The sequence below is a fragment of the Oncorhynchus gorbuscha genome, linkage group LG05 (genome assembly GCF_021184085.1).
Source record: "Oncorhynchus gorbuscha isolate QuinsamMale2020 ecotype Even-year linkage group LG05, OgorEven_v1.0, whole genome shotgun sequence".
Lineage (NCBI taxonomy): Eukaryota > Metazoa > Chordata > Actinopteri > Salmoniformes > Salmonidae > Oncorhynchus > Oncorhynchus gorbuscha.
The window spans coordinates 80,489,861-80,503,165 of NC_060177.1; the positions used below are offsets into that span (position 1 = coordinate 80,489,861).

A 13,305-nucleotide genomic window follows, 5' to 3' on the forward strand; every position below is an offset into this window, starting at 1 on the left:
CTAACAAGGCAGGAAAGACAACAGGAAAACAATGTATACAGATTCCCAGTCAATCAGGAAACGCCATCGGTGACACCAATGAGCTAAGACTCAAGAACGGTCAAAAAAGTGAATAAACCTTTTTGCACGTTAAAACCTGAACCTGAGATTCATTTAGATGTTATGCTAACAAGGTGTTAACAACAACACTACAGTAAGTTAGCCAAAATTAGCTAGCTAGATAGCTTGCAGTCTTAGCATGTGTCACATGAGTTTCAAAGTTTGGGGAAGCTATTTTTTCACCATGATTGTTCAATAAAAACGAACTCTTCTTGAATGTAACCATGTAACCTAGGCCAAAAAGGCATCCTGGCTAAACGGGATCAGACTTCTGTCAAATTAACGTCAAAGTAATTTTTTGCACTTTAGCTTACCCTTAACCCTATTCCTAACCTTAATCTAATAATCCTAACCTGCTATATTCATTCTCGTAACCTGCTGCGTAAATTCTACTAACTTGCTATGAAATGTCAAATATTAAGTTAATTTGACCAAAGCTGGATCCCTTCCATGACCATGAAAAAGTGAGACGCAAGTTGTACGATATGACGTCCATATATCCTGGAGGACATTGTCAATGAAAAACAGCGGTTACCATGTATTCATATAATAACACAATGATAATCTGTTGAGAACTTCATTCATAAGAGGGAAAATGTATGGACATAGAACAAATGCTTCAAAGGGGTAGGACCACCTGCTGTGTTGACTATTGGTTGTTCTTTATATGACACTGAAACACCTGAATGAATTAAACACAGCCAAGCAACACTGAAGACACCTGACGGTATAGCTGACCTGAGAAAGTGATTCTAACATCAGGTGGGCTTTTCATTTGTTATGTACTACTGTAGGTTCAACCAGCTGACCTCTATCAAGACACCCGTGTCGACTGGATTCCCACTGTGAAGATGAGCAATGCTGCAGCAGCATCCGTTTCTACTGTGTCCTTTTCCAGATATAACTGAGGGATGTCTCCTCTCATACGAGATGTTTGTCATAGGCAGTGACAATCTGAATGATTCTGCTGTGCCATTTAGAGAGCACCTTCAGGTGTGTTAGTGCAGGGCTGGAACAGACGACTGCACACCCAGCAGGGTTGGCCTGCTCCAGTTGGAATAGGACTATACAATGTGTGTAACTTTTAAACTGTATTTTTTGTTCACAACATGTGCTATCATAGGTACACAGAATCCATGGTATACAAGGATGTACCCTTATTATCTTGTGACATTCATTGGGACCTCTTCATCTGCAGACAGGGTTTTACGGCTCTGTATCTGAGGACAGGAAACATCAAAGAAACAGGCTTCATTATACTCAAATTAGACAGCACTGAATATTATGTTGCTATACAGTATCTCTCTGTCCTCAGTTTTTCCTTTGCTAGGGACTCGAACAGGAGAATAGGTTCATAATGTCCTCCCACAAAGGTAATGCACGTGCCCTATCCAGAGTAGTCTACTCTGCCTTCTCGGACAGCTGGAACAGGAGAATAGGTTCATAATGTCCTCCCACAAAGGTAATGCACGTGCCCTATCCAGAGTAGTCTACTCTGCCTTCTCGGACAGCTGGAACAGGAGAATAGGTTCATAATGTCCTCCCACAAAGGTAATGCACGTGCCCTATCCAGAGTAGTCTACTCTGCCTTCTCGGACAGCTGGAACAGGAGAATAGGTTCATAATGTCCTCCCACAAAGGTAATGCATGTGCCCTAACCAGATTAGTCTACTCTGCCTTCTCGGACAGCTGGAACAGAAGAATAGGTTCATAATGTCCTCCCACAAAGGTAATGCATGTGCCCTATCCAGAGTAGTCTACTCTGCCTTCTCAGACAGCTGGAACAGGAGAATAGGTTCATAATGTCCTCCCACAAAGGTAATGCATGTGCCCTAACCAGATTAGTCTACTCTGCCTTCTCGGACAGCTGGAACAGAAGAATAGGTTCATAATGTCCTCCCACAAAGGTAATGCATGTGCCCTATCCAGAGTAGTCTACTCTGCCTTCTCGGACAGCTGGAACATCTGGCTAATCCTTTCATCCTCTTCCATGGCTGTTAACTAGCTACCAAGCTACAAATTCATTTCGAGCTACAGTACAACGATAAATACATCAAGATAGGTACCTAACTAGCTAATTACAGTAGGAAGTTAGCAAGCTGGTTATATTTAATTCACTTAGCTAGCTACAGTATGTAAAGTTGGCTAACTGGTGAACATTACATTAGCAGCTTATTTGAGTAAGCCTGCACACTAGGTTTCTTACATTGATCATTTTCTAAATATATTTACTTACTTGAGAAGGTTCTCCCACTGCCTCCATTTTCTAGGTTCTGAGAAAAATGAAGTTTCCATTGGTTGCAAAAGGCAGCCAGCCATGTGGACGATTAGAGGACTTCCAACAGACTGAGTTTGGTCATCCAACATGGCGCCTGGTGTGGTTGCTAGGTGATTTGTGACGCAACTGCAAGCCCTCTATAAAGAACAGTCTATACCGGAGCGGAATTCTACTGTCTGATAAGGTACAGACGCTTCTAATTGTCTGAAAAGTTATCAATTGTTGCGGTCGACGTGTTACTGTAGCTGTGTTCTATGTCTGTAAAAGGTTGTGGTAGATAGAGCTCCATTGCCCAGCCCTAGAGGTCATAGATATCTAATAGGACCATTATTCTGCATTCTGAATTGAGGTGGAATTGTATGGGTTTTTTCTTACTGTTTTAACGGATTGATTTTAAAAAACAAACCGTTTAAACGTTAACCAAAATTGTCCATTTGTCGTATCCCTACTTCAGACCAGGGCAGGGATAGGTTGACTATATGGTGTCCTCCTGCTTTCCAGTGTTATATACAAATATATTCACTTTCAAATCAGATGGTGGTGCTTGGATTATATACTAGTCTCTCTTTTGTGCCAGTAGGCAAGGCCTGAGTGGGAAGTGCTGTGGGTGTGCATGTGTGTGCATGTGTGTGCATGTGTGTGCATGTGTGTGCATGTGTGTGCGCGTAAAGGCATGCAGGCCTGCTCTTTGGATGGTGCTCATGTCTCCTGCTCTTATTTCAGAGGATTGGAAATCTCCCAGTCAGCACAGTGAGTCTGGAAGGGGATCAGTACAAACATCTCCAAGCCTTGCTATGGGAAGGCAAGTGGATGTATGTTTGTATGTGTGAGTGTGACGGACAGCAACTGGTAGAATATGGTGCTTGTGTACGTTTCCAATTTTCATATGTGTGAGAGTGAGAATAGAGAGTAATCCATTTGATACCGAATCTCTGCACATCTTTGAAATGAGCCGCGGCATGGAAAATGTCTGCTGCGTGGAATTCCGTCCTTAGTTTTGCGTGTGAATAGCTGCTATGTTCATTCTTCTACCTGAAACACATCTTTATAACGTCTCACCGATCTTCGCATTGTGTTCTAGAAACCCTAGCCAAGGCAGCAGATTACTGAAAAAAAATGTGTGGATGTTACATAACATAGTAGGCTGGGTCTAACTCATTTTGGTGAAAGTAAGACAGGCCCGGTTCCAGTATGAGGGCCCTGTGCGTAATATTTCTGTCATGTGTGCTGTGTGTATTACAATACAATCAAATCAGACATGAGTGCGAGTGGCACAGCAGTGTAAGGCACTGCATTTCAGTGCTAGATGTGTCACTACAGACCCTGGTTCGATCCTGGGCTGTATCACAACTGGCTGTGATTGGGAGTCCCTTAGAGCAGCGCACAATTGGCCCAGCGTCGTCCAGGTTAGGGGAGGGTTTGGCTGGGGTAGGCAGTCAATGTAAAATAAGAATTTGTTCTTAAGTCACTTACCTAGCAACATAAAGATTAAATCAAATACAACACCCACCACCTACATAAAATGTGACTTTAAACTTGTTTTTTTCACCTCTTCAAACCTCTCTAAATGGCATTGTTAGGTTAGAGATCCAACCAAGCCACATTTAAAGTGTTTATAACAGTGTCAAACAAATATTCCCCAGGGGCCGCATTCGATGTTCAATGAGGTCCGGAGGCCTGCACTGAATATTTGTTACAACTACAAATACCTAGGTGTCTGGTTAGACTGTAAACTCTCCTTCCAGACTCACATTAAGCATCCCCAATCCAACATTCAATTTAGAATTGGCTTCCTATAATGCAACAAAGCATACTTCACTCATGCTGCCAAATATACCCTCGTAAAACTGACCATCCTACCGATCCTCGACTTCGGTGATGTCATCTATAAAATAACATCCAACACTCTACTCAACAAACTGGATGTAGTCTATCACAGTGCCATCCATTTTGTCACCAAAGCCCCATACACTAGTCACCATTGCGACCTGTACGCTCTCATTGGCTGGCCCTCGCTTCATACTAGTTGCCAAACCCACTGGCTACAGGTTATCTACAAGTCTCTGCTAGGTAAAGCCACTCCTTATCTCAGCTCACTGGTCACCATACCAGCATCCACTCGTAGCACGAGCTCCAGCAGGTATATCTCACTCGTCACCACCAAAGCCAATTCCTCCTTTGGTCGTCTTTCCTTCCAGTTCTCTGCTGCCAATGACTGGAACGAACTGAAAAAATCTGAAGCTGGAGACTCATATCTCCCGCACTAGCTTTAAGCACCAGCTGTCAGAGCAGCTCACAGATCACTGCACCTGTACATAGCCCATCTGTAAACAGCCCATCTATCTACCTACCTACCTCATCCCCATACGGTATTTATTTATTTATCTTGCTCCTTTGCACCCCAGTATCTCTACTTGCACATTGATCTTCTGCACATCTATCATTCCAGTGTTTAATTGCTATATTGTAATTACTTCGCCACCATGGCCTATTTCTTGCCTTAACCTCTTGCTCCTACCTGACACGCAGGCGTCCCATCTAGACATCTGGAAATGCAAATGCGCTACGCTAAATGCTAATAGCACTCGTTAAAACTCAAACGTTCATTAAAATACACATGCAGGGTACTGAATTAAAGCTACACTCGTTGTGAATCCAGGCAACAAGTCAGATTTTTTAAATGCTTTTCGGCGAAAGCATGAGAAGCTATTATCTGATAGCATGTAACACCCCAAAAGACCCGCAGGGGACGTAAACAAAATAATTAGCATAGTCGGCGCTACACAAAATGCACAAATAAAATATAAAACATTCATTACCTTTGACCATCTTCTTTGTTGGCACTCCTAGATGTCCCATAAACATCACTATTTGGTCTTTTTTCGATTAAATCGGTCCATATATAGCCTAGATATCAATCTATGAAGACTGTGTGATCAAGGAAAAAAAATAGCGTTTTATAACGTAACGTCATTTTTTTAATTAAAAAACTTGACGATAAACTTTCACAAAACACTTCGAAATACTTTTGTAATGCAACTTTAGGTATTAGTAAACGTTAATAAGCGATCAAATTGATCATGAGGCGATATATATTCTATAGCTGTACGTCTGGAAATAATGTCCGGGTAAATCTCAACCAAAATATCCGGTCGGAGACTGGAAGAAAGGCGCTGCCTTGTGTCCATTTCACCAAGAAACAAATCGTAGGCAAATGACAAGACTGTTGACATCGTGTGGAAGCTGTAGGTATTGCAACCTCTGCCTCATTTAATGTGGATCACATTCAACAATGGGTTCTAGTGGCGCATGGATATATTTTCCCATTTTCAGTGATCAAATTTTCCTGCGCTTTTCGATGAAACGCACGTTCTGTTATAGTCACAGCCGTGATTTAACCAGTTATATACACGTCTGTGTGTTTTCTATCCACACATACTAATCATATGCATATACTATATTCCTGGCATGAGTAGCAGGGCGCTGAAATGTTGCGAGATTTTTAACAGAATGTTCGAAAAAGTAGGGGGTTGGAGTAACAGGTTAACTCCCTTATCTTACCTCATTTGCACTCACTGTACATAGACTTTTTGTTTTCTTTTATTCTACTGTTATTGACGGTATATTTAGTTTATTCCATGTGTAACTCTGTGTGGTTGTATGTGTCGAATTGCTATGCTTTATCTTGGCCAGGTCGCAGTTGCAAATGAGAACTTGTTCTCGACTGGCCAACCTGGTTAAATAAAGGTGAAATAAAAAAAAAAAAATATATATATATATTTCCTCACAATCAAAATTTGAAAAAAAAGTAATATTTTGTTTTGGTGCTTCCTGACTGTCCATCTTTCATTTTGTGATTATTAGCAAGCTGGACACGGTCAAGAAACTGTGACTGTAGGTCCATTCCAATTTATACACAGTTTCCATTTGGTTTTAGTAATTTAAGTATATTGAATTCGTCCCCACCTAAAAATTTAATATCTATTTTTTATTAGTCACCCAAACCACACGTTCCGGATTGGATCCCCTCGCATGTTGGATACCACTAGATTATAATAAATGAAAAGCCCTTTTCAACCCACTCTGTATCCTGAGGACCACTCTCCTCTCCTCTCAATTCTTACTGCTGTTCCCACACCACACTGGGAGTGATTGGCCCATCACTGCAGCCTGAGATTTGAGCGTGTGTGTCTGCGCGTGTGTGTATTAAAGGGTTATATAGAGCTTGACTTGTTGAAGGTAGATTTAACGGCCCACTTCTGTCCTCGTCTATAATACTCTTGTTTTCAGCAACATAAGGTACATCACATACCGTATGCCAATCAGCCTGCATTACAGAGGCAGCTTCTAAAGTCCAATGCTGTTCACTATACTTATTTATAAAGGGTCCCTATCACTGCCCGCTGCACTAAGCACAGACATGTTGATGAAGTATAATATACAGGGGGAAACAAAGTATGATGTCTGTAAAACGACATTCTCTTCAACTCATCTCTGCTCACCCTGTACCTAATTTAGAATAGTGTATCACCATGTACTAGACCTACACTCCATAGAATAACAGAGATAACGGAAGTAGCCCGATTCTCGGCTCTCCAAACAACCCATTTAAAACATCTGATGCACAGTATCTCTCAGCCAGTGGTCGCACTTTTTTTAGTCATGTCAATTTTTCGTACCTTGAATCAGCATGGGGAATAATATAACATTTTGAAACAGCGCTAAATAAAATATAAATAAATTGGACTACTTCACAAAATCTTCACATAACACATTCATTTAGATAGCCACTCTATGTGGGTGCTAGCAAACTTGCAAGCAGGCTAAGTAGCGCTAGGTATCAACTGCCAATCCAGTAGGGGCTTGACGCTAAAGTGAGCTTTGATTGATCAATAGCATTGTGATATCGTGGGAGTATTTGCACAAAGTTCAGCTTTCCCCACCTTTGGTCCCGCCCTCTTCATGCTCCCTCGCCCATAGTCATGGCTAGAAGTCATCCAGCTTTTGTCAAATTTGTCAAGATTTGACTTTTTGTAGCAGGTTAGGAGACCTTACACAGCAGGTTTGGATAATTAATGTAGCAGGTTAGGATAATTAGGTTAATGTTAGGAAAAGGGTTAGGGTTTGCTAAAATGCAAAAAACAACACTTTTAATGTTATTTTGACAAAAGCTGGATCCCTTCTAGCCATGACCCTCGCCCATGCTATTGCCCAACTGCCTACTTCACTTCCCTCCATTGAAAATGAATGGGTCTCCATTTGTTTTATGGCTCCCCAAAGTGTTATGTTGAAATACACTGTCAGTTTTGTCCCAATTTGGTTGAGTATAAAACAATCAGAATAGAGAAAATAATAATGAATTTACTGCCATCCTAGGGTCATGTACTACTCATAAAGCATATTTAGACTTTTATCATTCAGATACATGAAATACCGTCAAATACCTCTATAGCAACCTACTGTCAAAAACATTGAAAAATACTGTGACATGATATTTTGTCCATATCGCCCAGCCCATAATAGGGCAACAAGACAGGAATCAGGAGGATTGAGATGATGTTACATCACCATTCCATTCCCAACCATTAGGAATAGATCAGACTAGGGATGTCACCGACTAAAAATAATCGGAGTCAACCAATCGATTGGTTGACAATTATAACGTGTATTTTTCCATATATAGACACAACCTGTTTGAATAAAATCAACTATATGTTGAGCTTGTCTGATGCTTTAAAAAATTGTTTTTATTTATTTAAATCACATTGGCTACTCATGGCCTGTCTGCAAGGGACTTGAAACGTTGTATCAACTATTGTATTAGCCTGGGTGTTTAAAGGCAAAGAAAAAAAGACTTTGAGAAGCGCCACAGTGATGGTGAATGAAGACAATCAGAAATAGTATCAGATCTCCAATGGGGACATTCAGAGGCCTACATTTGCACGCAGGTCAGGTAGACCAGTCCAACTTCAATATGCGTACTCAAGTGTGTGTCCTTACTCAACATTGACTGGAGCGCTCCAAACAAAAGACGATGACTCAATTGAGAACTCTTAAATGGAATAAAATAAAGCAAAACTTGTTTCTCGCAAGTGTAACCTAGGCTGTGTGCTCTGAAAACCACTTGTCCTCTCCTACAATGACAACGGTGAAACTGTAATAATAACATTTGGAATGCATTAACAGAAATGAGCATAACCACACAAACATTGTAGATTAGCAATTATGGGAATTAACGGTAAATGGTGTGCCATCCCTGCAGCCTCCCAACTGATTAACCTGACAGGTTAACAAACTATAGTTTTGGCAAGTCGGTTAGGACATCTACTTTGTGCATGACGCAAGTAATTTTTCCAACAACTGTTTCCAGACAGATTATTTCACTTATAATTCACTGCATCACAATTCTAGTGGGTCAGAAGTTCATGTACACTAAGTTGACTGTGCCTTTAAATAGCTTGGAAAATTCCAGAAAATGAAGACATGGCTTTAGAAGCTTCTGATAGGCTAATTTACATCATTTGAGACAGATGGAGGTGTACATGTGGATGTATTTCAAGGCCTACTTTCAAACAGTGCCTCTTTGCTTGACATCATGGGAAAATCTAAAGAAATCAGACAAAGATTTTAGACCTCCACAAGTCTGGTTCATCCTTGGGAGCAATTTCCAAACGCCTGAAGGTACCACGTTCATCTGTACAAACAATAGTACGCAAGCATAAACACCATGGGACCACACAGCAGTCATACCGCTCAGGAAGGAGACGTGTTCTGTCTCCTAGAGATGAACGTACTTTGGTGCGAAAAGTGCAACTCAATCCCAGAACAACAGCAAAGGACCTTGTGAAGATGCTGGATTTCAAAGTGCTGTACAGAAATCAAGCCTAAAACCCCAAACAGCAAGCAATGCAGGTGTAGATGCACGGTGGCTAGGGAAAACTCCCTAGAAAGGCCAAAACCTAGGAAGAAACCTAGAGAGGAACCAGGCTATGGGGGGTGGCCAGTCCTCTTCTGGCTGTGACGGGTGGAGATTATAACAGAACATGGCCAAGATGTTCAAATGTTCATAAATGACCAGCATGGTCAAATAATAATAATCACAGTAGTTGTCGAGGGTGCAGCAAGTCAGCACCTCAGGAGTAAATGTCAGTTGGCTTTTCATAGCCGATCATTAAGAGTATCTCTACCACTCCTGCTGTCTCTAGAGAGTTGAAAACAGCAGGTCTGGGACAGGTAGCACCTCCGGTGAACAGGTCAGGATTCCATAGCCGCAGGCAGAACAGTTGAAACTGTTATAGACATAACCTGAAAGGCCGCTCAGCAAGGAAGAAGCTACTGCTCCAAAACCGCCATAAAAAAAGCCAGACTGCGGTTTGCAACTGCACGTGTGGACAAAGATTCTGATGAAACAAAAATAGAACTGGTTGACCATAATGACCATTGATATGTTTGGAAGAAAAAGGGAGAGGCTTGCAAGAACACCATCCCAACCGTGAAGCAATGGGGTGGCAGCATCATGTTGTGGGGGTGCATTGCTGCAGGAGGGAATGGTGCACGTCACAAAATAGATGGTCTCATGAGGTAGGAAAATTATGTGGATATATTGAAGCAACATCTCAAGACATCAGTTAAAGCTTGGTCGCAAATGGGTCTTCCAAATGGACAATGACCCCAAGCATACTTCCAAAGTTGTGGCAAAATGGCTTAAGGACAACAAAGTCAAGTTACTGGAGTGGCCATCACAAACCCTGACCTCAATCCTATATACAATTTGTGGGCAGAACTGAAAAAGCGTGTGCGAGCAAGGAGGCCAACAAACCTGACTCAGTTTCACCAGCTCTGTCAAGAGGAATGGGCCAAAATTCACCCAACTTATTGTGGGAAGCTTGTGGAAGGCTACCAAATATTAATTGGTGTATGTAAACTTCTGACCCACTGGGAATGTGATGAAAGAAATAAAAGCTGAAATAAATTATTCTCTACTGTTATTCTGACATTTCACATTCTTCAAATAAAGTGGTGATCCTAACTGACCTAAGAAAGGGAATGTTTACTCTGATTAAATGTCAAGAATTGTGAAAAACTGAGTTTAAATGTATTTGGCTAAGGTGTATGTAAACTTACAGCTTCAACTGTGCTTTCCGCTGCTTGACTAAAAACAATATTGATGACCAATAGCCTATCAACCAAACAATTGACCAGTCAACTAAATGTGGTCACCCCTAGATCAGACAATAGACCATTGATCACTTTCCGGTTGTAGATGCGCCCACAACAGTGGGTTTTTGCACCCAAAAGGTGTATAAATAAAGGCCAGGGAATATTGTATTCATTCATAACAACCATTGAATAGCCTGTAGCCTGTTTAATGTAAAATCCTAATAATTTTTGACTGAAATGGATTTAGTGGCCTATTGTACTGTCATCCAATTTCTCATTTAAAAAATCCTTTGAGTGACCAATACATAGGCAAATTAGGGTTCAAAGATACAATTATGACATGGATTTCAGTATGTATTGCATGCAATAGGTCACTCCATGCATTTCGAATGGGAATGCAGTTCTAGCTTAGTGCCATACTTCAGATTGGAGTTTTGAGTCATTGCAGGTTTACACTAGGGCTAGGCTATCATTCATTCACACACTGTCAACAGGAGTAGCAGCCCTGCAAAATCAATAGCGAACGAATGGAGCTATGAAGCATTGACGTCTGTCCTGAGAATCTTTAACTATTCAAGCATGCATAGTATACCGATATAATGATGCACTAAATAGTGTTTGAAAAGGGAATTCCAGAGGTGTGAACTTCTTACAACTTCTGAACTCCTTTGGAAAACGAAACACCTTAACCACCTCAATCAGAAGACATCTGCCACGCCAAAAACTACCAAATATTAACATCGCAGAAATGTGCACTGCACGTAATAAATCGCTTAAGATAGCAGATCATTAAAAAATAATAAAATAACTAGTTCACTTGAGGGTTTCCGCAAAAATAAAAAAAACAGCTAATATTGAAACATAATATAATAGAATAGAATTGAACACCGACAAATGTAGCAACACGATGGTAATTATGTTGAATAGCGATTTGTCAAAACTTTTTGCCAGTTTCAGTGTGCGAGTTGCATCCCAAAAAGCATTGAGAGGACATCTCAAATGAAATCAAATACATGTTTATAATAGGCAGACAATTGAATGAATCATTTTATTCTATAAACACACTCACCTAACACAAAGATGTCAGCTGGAAAAATGCGCGAGTGGTATCGACTTCTTACGACTTGTTCATCTGACAGAACCAGGGAAAACACAAGTGGTCCGCCTTTTAACTCCACGAGTAGCCTACCCCCTCAACGGTCGATGTAAAGAAAAAAATCCAAGAATATCCCAATGTTCACTTTACCATACTTCAAGCTATGAGTAAGCACTACTAACAGCGATTCTTTTTGATTGATTCCTCTATTTGACCAAGTTGACCCGTCCCTATCGTTAGATTATTTCGACTGGGATCAAGTGCGACAGAGGGATTCGGAAAGGGACAGTGTCCCTTTCACTGCTCCGGGCTCTTGCATCAGTCAAGCACATAAATACGCGCCCCCGTCCGGAAAATATTTACCAAACTCCTTACTGAAATCAAGAGGGTGAAATACATTTCCCACTGGGCACAGACGTCAATTCAACGTCTATTAGTAGCTTAAATTTTAGTAGCTTAATTTTTATTTAATTGAAATTAAGTGGAAACGTTCGTGATTGGGAGTCCCATAGGGTGGCGCACAATTGGCCCATCGTCGTCCGGGTTTGGCCGGTGTTGGCCGTCATTGTAAATAATATTTTTTTCTGAAAGTTAAATAAAGGTTCAATAAAATAAATACGTATGGAAGTGATTAACAAGCAGGTTGTTTTGTAAATGTGAAATGTTATGTTAATGCCTATGAATTGAATGTTAGCCTTTCAATTGCATCCTAAATTCCTGTCATCAGACTCAATTCAAGCTGCTGTGGAAGAGTCAAGAGAACATTTCTTTTACATTTTTATTGCAAGCTTCTATTTGCCTCGATCTGATTAGGCTATTTGCAATTAACATATTTTTTATTGAACCTTTATTTCACTAGGCAAGTCAGTAAATTTAAGGATCCAACCCTTTCTTTCAATTTTCGCCTAAAATGACATATCCAAATCTAACTACCTGGAGCTCAGGACCTGAAGCAAGGATATGCATATTCTTGATACTATTTGAAGGAAACACTTTGAAGTTTGTGAAAATGTTAAATTAATGTAGGAGAATATAACACATTAGATATGGTAAAAGATAATACAAAGAAAAAACATGCAAGAGAAAGGCCATAATATATTATTCCAGCCCAGGCGCAATTTAGATTTTGGCCACTAGATGGCAGCAGTGTGTGTGCAAAGTTTTAGACTGATCCAATTAACCATTGCATTTCTGTTCAAAATGTTTTATCAGACTGCCCAAATGTGCCTAATTGGTTTATTAATACATTTTCAAGTTCATAACTGTGCAGTCTCCACAAACAATAGCATGGTATTCTCTCACTGTAATGCTATTGTAAATTGGACAGTGCAGTTAGATTAACAATAATTTAAGCGTTCTACCAGTATGTCTATGTCCTGGGAAATGTTCTTGTTGCTTACTACCTCATGCTAATCACATTAACCTTCGTTAGCTCAACCGTCCCGTAGGGGACCCACCGATCCTGTAGAGGATTTATTAAGAACAAATTACAATGACGGCCTACCCCAGCCAAACCCTAACCCAGATGACGCAGGCCCGATTGTGTGCCACCCTATGGGACTCCCAATCACTCCCAATCACAGCCAGTTGTGATGCAGCCTGGAATCGAAACAGAGTCTGTAGTGACCCCTCTAGTACTGAGATACAGTGCCTTAGACGCTGCGCCACTCAG

At 40.8% G+C, this 13,305-nt stretch overlaps 1 protein-coding gene across 1 annotated transcript in view; it reads right to left on the reverse strand.

Annotated features, from left to right (window-relative positions):
- LOC124036563 (growth hormone receptor-like) overlaps nt 1-11,922 on the reverse strand; it is a 103,595-nt gene extending 91,673 nt beyond the window's left edge. The window contains exon 1 of the mRNA XM_046351283.1: nt 11,607-11,922. The gene's annotated coding sequence lies outside the window, so the exon portion shown is untranslated. The remainder of the gene's footprint in view (nt 1-11,606) is intronic.
- Between the last annotated feature and the right edge of the window lie 1,383 nt (nt 11,923-13,305).